This window comes from Aphelocoma coerulescens, chromosome 3, assembly GCF_041296385.1.
Source record: "Aphelocoma coerulescens isolate FSJ_1873_10779 chromosome 3, UR_Acoe_1.0, whole genome shotgun sequence".
Classification (NCBI taxonomy): domain Eukaryota; kingdom Metazoa; phylum Chordata; class Aves; order Passeriformes; family Corvidae; genus Aphelocoma; species Aphelocoma coerulescens.
In genome coordinates this window covers 115431504-115443442 of record NC_091016.1, presented here as the reverse complement: position 1 = coordinate 115443442, position 11939 = coordinate 115431504, and the positions used below count along the sequence as shown (strand labels likewise).

Here is an 11939-nt window from a genome sequence, read left to right as displayed (position 1 = left end):
TACAGATATCCCTTGTAGCAGGAGATGATATAGAAGGGTTCCTTTTTCCAATCAGTGTTGCCTAGAGTCAAGGGTCCCTCTGAACTTGTACTGTTCGATCTATTGTTTATGCTCATCTTTTATTAGCTTTAATCATAGTTTTGCGATTGTAACAAGATAATTAACTTCCTAAATATAAGAGGATTAAGAGACTAAACCAGTATCCAGGTGGGATCCATCTGACCTAATCTCATCTCTAAGGCATCTAGGCTCAGTCCTGACTATCATTTCCCTGTAGCCAATGAAAACAAAAGCAATTCAGGAAGAGAAGGTAAAATCTTAGAAGTTATCTTAGAAAATTTTTTTAAGGTAGGGTTGGTCTTCTCTTGGTAACATCTCTGACTGTACACCAAATGGACAGTAAACCTGGATAACTAGTTTAGACAAGGTACCTACATTTCAGACAGCTAAAAGTCATTGTCTGTCATCACCCTGTGTGAGTGAGTGGTTTTGCAGATTTCAATGAATGTGTATATGCTGATGACAAGTAATTTTTTTACTGCTATGGCTAAATTATAAAAAAAAGGTGATCAGACAAGCCTCAAAAGTTTAGTCACTCACATGTAAGTGAAACATTAACCGTTGTAATTGTGGTATTAACATTTGTTTGTTACCTGTCTAATTAAACTATGAAAAATGACACACAAAAAATCCTAAACTTTATTACTACGTTACCTGTCTGTACTCAGAATTTTTAGAAATTTTGTTGAACTGGGAATTAAAGTGATTTCTTTAGACATATAGTGGGTACAGACTGGCATAAATTGTGCTGATGGAAAGGGAATGAAAAATACCTGGTGGTCTATTGAGTACATCTCCTAAAAATGCAGAGGGTCTGTTACAGAAATAATTTTGGAAATCCCTCGCATTTGTTTCAAGAAGTTTGCCTTCACATTTCCAACCCATTTATGCCTCATTCAAACCAACTGGGATGGTTTTGCTCCTATTCTACTATGTAGATTAGGAACAAAACTGAATATTTTTGCTATTGGTTTTTATATTGCTTTTCACAAGATTTTCTTATTCTGCCCACTGCAAAAATCCATCTCTTCCCTTACTAGAGTCTATTTTATTTAAAACTGGAGATTTCATGTTGATGCTGAAGAAACTAGTGCAGCCTGAAATGGAAACCACCCTAAAATGGATTTTAAAGAAAGCTCAGAAAGAAGTAGTAATGAACTGTTAGTAGTATGAATTTCTCTCCAGTGATATTGTAAGTCCAGTACCACAATAAGTGGACTTTACAAGACGTATTCTAGGTATTTACTCCAAGTAGGGTGATCACCAAAAGAAGGTGCCTGGCTCTCACACAAATAAAATTAGATACCTAAATTCCTTTTTTAGGTGTTGAAGGCAGGTTCCTCTGAGATTTTTAAATACCTACAAAAAATATCCTGCCCTTACAATTTAATATTATACAGCATCTAAATTAGTCAATCTGAATATGTGCTTTGATATAAGAACATATTCCTAACCAGTCAAAGCCACACAGAAAATCTGTACCAGAGGCAAGAAATGAAATTGGATTTCCTGACTCTGCATTTCGTTCCTTAACCAAAATTCTTTTTCCTAGTCCATAAACTGTGTTAATACCGCTATTTCAATACTAATAATTTAAGACTGTATCAGGAAGTCAGTCTTTTCTCATAAATATACAATATTAACCTGATACTGCCTCACCTTTTAGACTGAAAACAGTGTTTCTAAACCTTAGGAGTCTGTCAGGAGCCAATAGGGTGTCTCAGAAGTCTGTAAAATGATCCTGGGGTACTTTGGAAGCCTTGTAGTTTTGTTAAATTTGTTCTTTATGTGGTGATCACTATTCAATTTTTCTGTAATACAGTGTACATTTTCTCAGCCTGGCATACAAAGAAATAATTATTTTTTTACATTGTGAGATTCAGTATAAAATCAGAGAATTTTTTTTCCCTATTTTGGGGCTTCCAGAAAGTGTTAGTGTTGATTTTTCCTGAAATATTTTACAGTTGTATTGTAACTGCTGGACTCTGCCTAGCAGGCTGCAGCTCCCTGAGAGCTCAGCTGGAGTTACCCAAGGCCATGCGACCAGTCACATCCCGGAGTCCATTTCGGACAGCCCCTCGATCTGGCTCCAGCAGCCAGCAGCGTTACAATGCAGTGGTGATGAAGAAGGCAGAGAAGGGTCTCCCACGAGGGTGGTAAGATGGCTTTATTCACATCTTGTCCCAGAGTCCTCGGAGGCAGAGAGAGAGACCTCGTGGTCTGGGTGCGGGGTGGTTTTGTCAGGGCCCAGGGGCGGTCCCTGGGCGGGGTTGGGGTACAGGAGCCAATAGGGAGAAACTGAGGGAGTGCTCAAGGCTAGAGCAGGGAACAAGGGGAACATGGCATCACAGAATCAGGGGGTTAACAGGCTACCACACAGTTGTATCCTAAGATGTATGGAGCTTTGAACCCAGCTTTCCTGCATCCTGCACCTGGCGGTTGATTTGACATGGTAATGTGCCACCAGGCCAAGAAACCTGCTCATTAGAGCAAGCTGTACAACTGCCACATGCTAATCAGGTAGAATTAGATTAATTAATGGGGAATTTCTGTTAGAAAATAAAGCTAGAATTAGAGAGTTTATGGGTAAGGTTAGCAGACTTGTATATCTCTGATAATCTTGGATTAATTACTAGACTGAAAAGGAATGTGGGTTTGGGGGTTTTTCCTCTCTTTTTCATTCTTTTGTAGGAACACTTAGGGCCGATTCAGAAGAAAATATGAGCCTCTCTTGCAATAAAATTATTACATAGACTCTGAAACATGACCATTATCACAACACAGCATAACACAAACTAGAGTGTGCAATCACCCAGTAGCCTTTGCCTCAGGCCAATATTTTCTATTTAACCATTAATTTATATTTTTAGAAACTGACTCAAATTTGATTACAGTTTTAAAGAGCCTGTTGTATCCTTAGGTAAGTTGCCCCAACATTCAATTATCCTTATCTAATGACTAATTATCCTCATTTTTTAAAAACAACCTTCACATTGTATTCAAGTTACTTGATGTCTTCATGCTTTATTTTTTCTGTTGCTACACTGAGTAGTCTTCCCTTACTAAATGCTGAGCCAAGTCTTTCCTCATCAGAAATGGGTTCTGCACTTGCAAGAACTTACTTTTTAAGACTTGGACATGGCATAAGTGGTGTCACTCTTTGTATCCCTGTGATCAGTCTAAAGTATAAAGGGTACATGGCCCCCTTTCAGCCCTACAAGAGAAAGCTACTGTTTTTCAGTACTGTGAAGAGCAAGAATAACAATGTACACGAGTTTTTTGAATAGGGTTGTAATTTTTAACCTATGTCTTTTTGTCTTTTTCAAAATTTTGGTGTGATCCAGCAATTTTGTCTCTATGACTGAGTCCTTGTGGCCATCAAATTCCCTTAGCTTTTCACAGGTGAAAAACTCTTACTACTGACACCTTTCTCCAAAACAGGACTTAAAGGAAGATGAAGCAACAAGATTCCTATGGGAGAAAGAGAACAAAGAGGAGCAAGAAAAGGCCAGGGAAGCTTCCTAAAGACTCCTCAAAGATGTGAAAATGCTAGTTCTCCCAGGAAAACTGACTGAATAATTGATTTTGATTCAAAAGTGGTAATAAGCAGTAACAAAGCTTAAAGTGTTTAGGAATGACTCCAGAATTATCAAAGAAAGTCATAGGCAAGGAAAAGAGTGAGTAAAGAAGGGGACCTGGCTGATGTAACTAAAATATAAAATCTCTTTCACTTGCAAAAATACATATAACTTGCATAATACAAATAACTTCACAAGCATTTTGGAGATTAAGCGGCTTTAAGCCGTTCCAGATTAGCTGTGATGCTTTAGAATCTCTGCTGAGCTTTTGATCCAGTACACCAAAATTGAGAAGTGGTCAAGTCCAGTAATTTTAGAACTTTTCTTCTTAGAACACTAAAATGGAAAGCATAAATCAAGCTGGTTAATTAAAACTAGTGAAAGTCTTGTAAAAATAATTGACAATAAAAAAGAGGAAAGGAATTACTTTAGGAATGTTAACATACATTGAGTAGTGTGAAAAGGTAAATATAGGCAGAATATCAGGGGGAAAAATTCCTGGCAGAGTGATCCACAGGAATGTGGGGAAGTGTCAGAAACCTGATTGCTCATGATATTTAAATCCAGGCTGGACAGACCGCTAGCAAATCTGATGTTGGGAGTGATTTTATATTAACTGTAGCATTGATTGGATGACTTAATAGATCTGTTCCGTATCTGATTTCTATTAGTCTAGGATTCCCAGCTGCTTTTGCTTCCAAAGCCTCTTCCAGTCTTTGGATTTCTTTCTTTAATATTAACTAATAATAGCACTTTAACCGTCTGTCCATTAACAGAACTTTAGGTTTTCTTATGAAAATATTAAATTGGCAGGTGATTAAAGCTTTCCACTTCTTGTTCCTCTTTAAAAGGGTAAACGACTGCAAGTGTAGCTGAGACATTATTGAAAGTTCTGCCTTAGCTAATCCTGCTCGAGTTTAACCCAAGTCCTCCCACTTTGAAAGTAATGAAAGCAAAGATTTTAGAAGTCTAAGAAGACTGAAAAATAGATAAAAGTACCTTTTTTTGACTCTCTGATCACTTTAAATAAGTTCTGATCAAGGTTTATTGTTACACAGCAGCTTCTTGGCTTTTCTTTTCTTCTTTCCTTGTGTTTCATAACTGACCCTACTTTGAGCTACTTGGCAGTGTTTCTTGCTGTGTTTGGTTCAGCTGCTTTTATTTCCATGGATTGCTGCTATTGCCCACTCACAGTGCAGCTCAGGGAACATGGTTATGACAGAGTTTATCTGCTGGGCCTTTACACATCAGCTGCTCTGTGTTTGTTTCTTCTCAGCAAGGAATCACTACCCCTTAGGGACCACTAACCTATGTGAAACAGAGGGACACCAGGTTCAGCCTGGTGAGATTTTGGTTCTCAAACAAGTACTGAGATAGGGTGCAGCCCTTCACATTTAACTTCTAAATGCCTGCCAAATTTCATGGACATGCTGGAGGACTTTGAGAATGGCTGGAGGCTTTGGGAGAACAAAAGGAAAATTACAGTGTTGTGTCAGCCAGCCCTGTTCTTACAGTCTGTTTTAGACAACTGTATCTCTGTTAGGTGGACCCACTGCAGGCTGGTGAACTTTTGGTCAGCAAGATTATTTAGTATTATATATAGACTATGAAGAGGCTACTTTTGCTGGAGATCAAGTTCTCTGGTTTATATTTTGGCAGAAAAACTGTCTTCCAAATATTAGTATCTTCAAAACATTTTGATTAAGTTCAGTAATTCTGTCATGGAACATCAGAAATTTGAATGGCTTCTTATTTTATGGAAAACAATATATATTGAAATTGCATAGCAACAAGATAAATCCCACTGTTACTTGGCTCTGTCAGCTTCCTTGAAGGGTGAGTAACTTCCACCTAGAATGCAATATTTCCAGAACTGCTAGTTTCAGCATCATCTTTAGCTCTCTGTTATGGGAAGGAGTTGGAAATTCATTGGCTTTCAGAACTTTAGGTTGGTAAATCACACAACTTTAGCTATCAGCTCTAGCCTAGACACCAGGATTTCTTCTTCAATGACTGTTGAAAAATCACTGTGTCCAAGGGACATGTAACTTCACACATCTTGGAAGTTTTAATAGAAGACAGAAAAAGAAGAAAATAATTCCTTTTTATCAAGTATAAATAAGAGTCTGGACGCTGATTTCCAAGTAAATGTCAGGAAGTTTTGAAGAACCCAAGTGAAATAGAATAAGTCATCTTCTCAAAGCATCTTTTTTTTCCCCCATTGACTTCTGAGGCAGCCTAGATTCTTAGTTCAGACAAAATGTTTAACTTTTACATTATTAAAGTTAGAGATCAGTATTTTCCCATTGGTACTGCATTTTAAAATAAATTGCACTAAAGAACCTGAACAAACAAGCAAAAAGAATAGAACAAAAAAAAAAGAAAAAGAAAAAGAAGCAGAAAACAATTACAGAGGAGATATAAGAAGGCAATGTCGCTCTCCATTCACATCTTTGTGCATGGTATTCTTTATGATGTAGTAGCAGAGAAAAATACAGCTTTATAATAACTGAAAATACAGTCTTAAAATAATTTAAAAGTGCATGGGAAAGCTGTAAGTTTGTACACATTTAAATTGTGATCAAGATTCATAATTTTCTTGAAACTTTTTTCTGTATGGAAACTTTTGAGGTGTAAATGTATGGGTACATATGAATTAATAAATTATTGTTTGGATTAGACTTGAAGATCAAGATTTAATACATGATATTGAATGGACATTTAAGCTGAAGAAATTGAAAGAAACAACTTTATGACAATATTGTACAGAGCGGCAAACAATTTAGAAACATTTGTAGGAAAATTGGACAACTTAAAACCAGAACATTTAAAAATCTTTTTACTGTGTATCAACTAAACCATATAAAATTGCATTTTTGTGGGTGGTTGGAATGCCGTTTTTATGGTATTTTAAACCTTTGGTTTAATTTATGAAATAACCTTGGACTGAGTCAGTAAAAAATCTGCTAAGTTAAATGGACCTCAGGATTCCTCACTTCCTAACTGTGGTTTAGTTGTTGAGTACTAAACCATTATACAAACCCTCTGTCTGCAGGGAATTAGGAGTAAACTCTGACTGTAGTTAGTTTTTTCCCAAAACCACCTCTACAAGGATTAGCAATCCAGGAAAACAGACCAGAACCCAGGGCTAATGCCATGCTGTTTGCTGTTCCTGGTCTGCAGGGTATGAAATCTGCATGTTGCGATGAGGGCGCAACCTCTGGGATTTAGTAGTTCTAATTCACTTATTTGTGTCAGATTTTAAAAAGAGGAAAGCAGTTTTAAAGTAAGAGATTAGAGGTTGTACATTGTAGAAACATGAGAGGAAAGCCAGTAGGCTCAGCATAACTTCTTCATTTCTTCACATAGGATCATATGTGCACTGATCACAAAGGGCATAACAGAGAAAATTATTATTATGCTCTGTCAAGTGTTTTCCTAACAGCTTGGGAGCACGTGGAAATGAGTGGAAACACTGATGCAAGAAAAGGAATAATGTTTCTAGATTTATAACACCATCAGCCCAGAATGCACACTTGCATGTTTTATTTCTTCTTTCCTTGCAGTTTAGATGTAGTATAAAAAAGTCAGTGAGACACTTCCCATTCAAATCAGACAGCAGGCAAATAGTTACTAGACAGGAGGAAAATCTGAAATGCACATAGATACAACTAAGGAGGAACAAAAAGATACATTCTTCATATATCTCAACAATAAGGCATGGTATATCCCAAGATGTCAGATCCCTTTTTTTAGTGTTTATTTTTGCCCTTAGAATCAAGAATAACAACACAAATGAATGCCATTGTCTTCAGAAAAAAATCACCCAAGTTTATGGGCTGTGTTGTTAGATCTAAACTAGCAAAAGGAAGAGCAGCAAGGACTCTCTTCTCACCTGAAAGCCAACTGTGGCGGGCTGGTCACTTCTGTATTTCTAAACTTTCTTACACTCAAGAACTGGGTAGGTGACTCCAGCTTTTTGATGAGGAAGGGTTTTGTCTCATGCTGAAGCCATGCCTGGGAACCATCCAGTAGAGTCATAATTGGTGCAGGCCCTGTGTGTGAAAAGGACTATTCCTGCTAATTGGACTGAGCTTCAGGGTCTTGAAAGTTTTTGAGTTAGTAGCAAAAGTGAGTGCAATCTTGGGCTGCTGACCTGTGTGAAAGCCACAATGTGACAACCCCCATTCCAGGTGGTTAAAACTGGCATGAGCATTGCTCCCATTCCTGCTATCACTGCCCCTTGTCTTGTGTGGACGTGCAGCCATAAAAAGAATATAATCTGTTGCTCCATTTCCTAGCCTTTGGCTCAATCTGTGCATGAATTGGGTGGGATCTATCACTTAGACATCTGTGTCTCAACATTTCCATCTGACACCATTTACACTTGGTAGGGAGGAACAGTTTGGCTTGCTGTTCTAGCCTCTCTGTGTTAGGATAAGATCAGTCACACCCAGGAAGCACCTATTTCTCCCCAAAAAGAGTCTTCAGTGGTAAGGTCAGGTGCAGAAATTAATGTTTTAAGCACATCTGTGAGCAGATCAGTTTTCCCTTTCATACTTTCTTTTTTAATTTTCACCCTTTGCCTCCATCACTCTCCAATGCTGTTGCATGTACAGGATTGAGACCAGTGTATAAAAAGCTGACAGACATGGGTAACAGCTAAAAAGTTTTGTTTAGCTACCCAACCTTGTCAAAGCTCTATGCCTCTCAGACTTGCAACTTTGCCAATGTGAACTATGGCTTTATGGGAGAATATACACACTCTCTGCCCTTTTATATTGGTTCATCCAAACTTTATCTATAACTCTGTTAGATAGATTTGGAAGTGGAAAAACAAACATCTGCCATCTGCTCCATGTTATTTATGATGATTTCTCCAATTAGGTCCAATTAACTTGCTGTCAATGATTAAATGTAATGGGTAATAATAACTTGACTTCATCATTACCACCAACATTATTAGCTCATTGATTGCAACAATTTCAAAAATTACCCATCAGAATAAAATATGTTTAGCACCTGGTTTGTCTGTTTAGGAACATCTGCTATAAATGTGTGATATACGTGGAATTTAATGTCTCATGATGTGAAAGGGAAACATATAATCCGTACTTTGAGAGTCAGCACTGGCACAAATTTATGGTGAGACAATGAGAGGATCAAATAAAAATCAGTTCAGAATTTATTGCTATTTCTGGACTCACAGAATGGTCAAAACAGGAATGGAGCTATCGTATATTTACCAGCCTGAATTTTTTATCTAGCGAGGAGATGGTTCTGTTCATATGATCTGAATTTATGTGCCTGTGTTGTGCTATAACCCATGGTCATGGATGAACTGGGTGGGTGTGGAGAAAGTAGGCTGGGTATCCAGCTTGCCAAAGAGAGATGTTTTTATTCAAATCCCCAGGCCTAGTTTGTTTGGCCTTGCTTGGAGTTTTGCATAAAAGCTTTACAATAAAGTGCTGCATCTTTTTAAATGCTGCAAGGAGCGTGTGAAGGCACAGTCTTCATTTCCCTACAGTCTCACAGCAGCAATTTTCTCTCAGTGCTCCTGCTACATGCAAAACAAATATATTTGTCCATGATGAACTATGATTGCCATCTCCTAGGTTTGCCATGTGTTTCAGGTCAAGTGTCTCACTGTCATGCAATTCAGTTTTCCCTGTAGCCATATGGAAATACCGTGGAATAAGTGCTGTCTGGAATGGTTCCCAACAGACTGTTCAGACAGCTAATGACTCCCCAATCTTTAAGTGTGCCAGTCAGTTCCCCTTCCTGTAAACAATTTTTTTTCTTGAGCATCATGAATGCTAATTCTCCTAATTTGCCCCTGATTTACATCCTTTGGTGGGGATAGGGTGGGCTGTTAAAAGAACAAACTTTGATCTTCATTATGATTAAAATCCTCTTAACCACCCTCTCAGAAATGCTCAGGAATAATGTTTTATTTTCATAAGCACCTAGAAAACAAATCTCAGTTTAAGATTCCTGAAAACTGAAAAATTTGGAAAAAAAACTAATAAAATGTCTGGCTGTTGTTTATACACTGTCTGCTTATTGGCTTGACAGATCTGAGAAACATTAATTCTGGTGGTATATTTCTGACTTAAGCCACATTTTTTTTTTCTTTACCTAACCCAGTCTTGGAAAAACAAGCAAGGCTTTGGCTGGTCTCACCCCTTTTCTAACATTTCATTGCCCATTTTCCCCAATTTTGCCATATGGAATGTAAATTAAGGTGGTTTTTTTCACTTAAAAAAACATCATGTCTTATCAAATTTTCATTATTTGGCTATTGAACAAAATGCAGATTGGTAAGCTAATGCTTATTCGGTGTGATTATTTCACTGGATATTTGGCCACAAAGTCTTCAGGAAATTTAGTAGTCTAGCCTTTAAACCTCTGATTTTTTCTCATTGGCTTTTCCTGAGAAATATTGAACTACAAGAAGCCAAGCAGCTTCATGGATATTGACAGCTTGCTTTAATGCAAAAATGTGTAAGGTTTCCCACCCAAAGCCACACTCAGTCTCTGTCTGTAAAGCACTACACTCTGGAGAGGGTGGTAGGTGTTATCTTCCCCATCACAGGAATGGGGAAAACAATTCCTAGGTCTTCCAGCAGTTTTCCAGCTCAGCTGTTCTCATTTCCTGGTATTTTGCACAGCCTGTCCATGAATTTAAATGTCAGGTCAGATTTCCACTTGGAGCTTTGTTGATTTTCAACAGATGAAGAAACTCCATGTTTTTGAAACATGCAGAAAATATTGCTAGACTGGTTCTGCTGCTATGTAGTTTTCTCTTTGTAAAATAAAGAACCTTTTACAAACACTTAAACTGGAAAACTATGGTGCTGAAGAAGGGAAGAGGCTTATCTTGGTGTAATGCTCATCTTTCTCATCCTTCTCTGTTACTCTGTTGTGTCTGACCAGACCAAATTCAAGTGCCACAGAAATGAAATCTTTCATTAAGATGGTAAAATATAGGCCGTTTTTAATGGACATGTAGAGAGGTGGTCATAAGACCAAAATTCAGCCTACAGTGCTTCAGCTCTTGTAAAAGAGCTTGTAAAGCAGAAATAATATTATTTCAGAGAGCTTATCACTCAGGTGAACATGGAAAATGGGAAAGAATCAAGTTCTTTTTGACTCACTAATGATTACCTACCAAAAATATCCACTTTATGATTATTGGGATTTTAGTTGATTGTATCTAGAAGGCAATAAAAATATCTGTCTCAATTGTTGTCTAAATTTTGGATTAGATATTTTATTGTTGGTTAAAAGTGCTGTTCTGTATATGGTATTTTGGTATTTGTCTGTTTCATTTTGATCAAAAATTCCTCCAAAACCTTTCTGAGAAAATCACAATATTTTACTTGGATTTTTTTTCCCCTGCAGTGATGAGTTTAGTGCATCCTAACAGGAGTAAGATTCAAGCCCTGTAATGCCACAGCTCAGAGGATTACTTCCTGCAGGACCTGATATGAGTCATCTCCTCTTACTCAGGCTGGATATCGCTGTATTAGTTAGGAGAGGGAGTTCAGCCAGGGAACCTGAACTTCCAGTCCAAAACAGAAGGCTAAACCCAAACTAGGTGTTTGGGTTTGTTTGGGTTCTTTTTTGTCTGAAATATCACACATGAACTTTTACAAGCCAAAAATATTTTTTGTCTTAGAAGTTAGGTTTTTGAATTTTGTGTTCTTTGGAGAATATAGGAAATTCAGCCAGCTCTTGACATGCTAAAACAAATATGCTCTGTGTATTGAAAAAAATAATTTTCTCTGTCTTTCTCACATAAACCTAAGAGCAATTTTCAGGGCCTGACCAGACTTATTGTGAAGGAGCACTCCTTTTCTTTAGACATCTACACTGAAGTGCCTAAACTTGAAGCTGAATCCCACTTGCCCTCAGCAGCCCTGGACAAAATATCTAAAGCTCGGATTTATCACACAGCTTAAGGTACTGACCTGAACTGTGCAAGATGGCTACCTAATCACCCTAAGCTGACATGTCCAGAGAAAAAGTAGTTACAGCTAAAACCTCTGGCAATACATTTGTCTTTCATATTTCTAGAGCAGCTACTTTTCTATTAACAGACGGTAGCTGATGTGAGAATGCTCCCAGTGAAGGTGTCTCAGTTACAAAAAGAAAAATGGGGTGAATGTGGACCAGAGTACAGGAAGCTAATTTACTCCAATATGTCACAGCCCAGATTTTTACTTGTTTAAAATCAGTACCCCCAGCTGGAGTCAACAAAGCTGTGTTGATTTATGTCTGGTTCTATGGACAGGGCAG

General features: G+C 37.7%; 1 long non-coding RNA gene across 1 annotated transcript; it reads left to right on the top strand.

Annotated features, from left to right (window-relative positions):
* Positions 1 to 222: 222 nt before the first annotated feature.
* On the top strand, positions 223 to 6560 carry LOC138107414 (uncharacterized). Its single transcript, XR_011149505.1, has 3 exons — positions 223 to 310; positions 2025 to 2216; positions 3502 to 6560. It is a non-coding gene; the product is annotated as an uncharacterized lncRNA (long non-coding RNA).
* The last annotated feature ends 5379 nt before the right edge of the window (positions 6561 to 11939 follow it).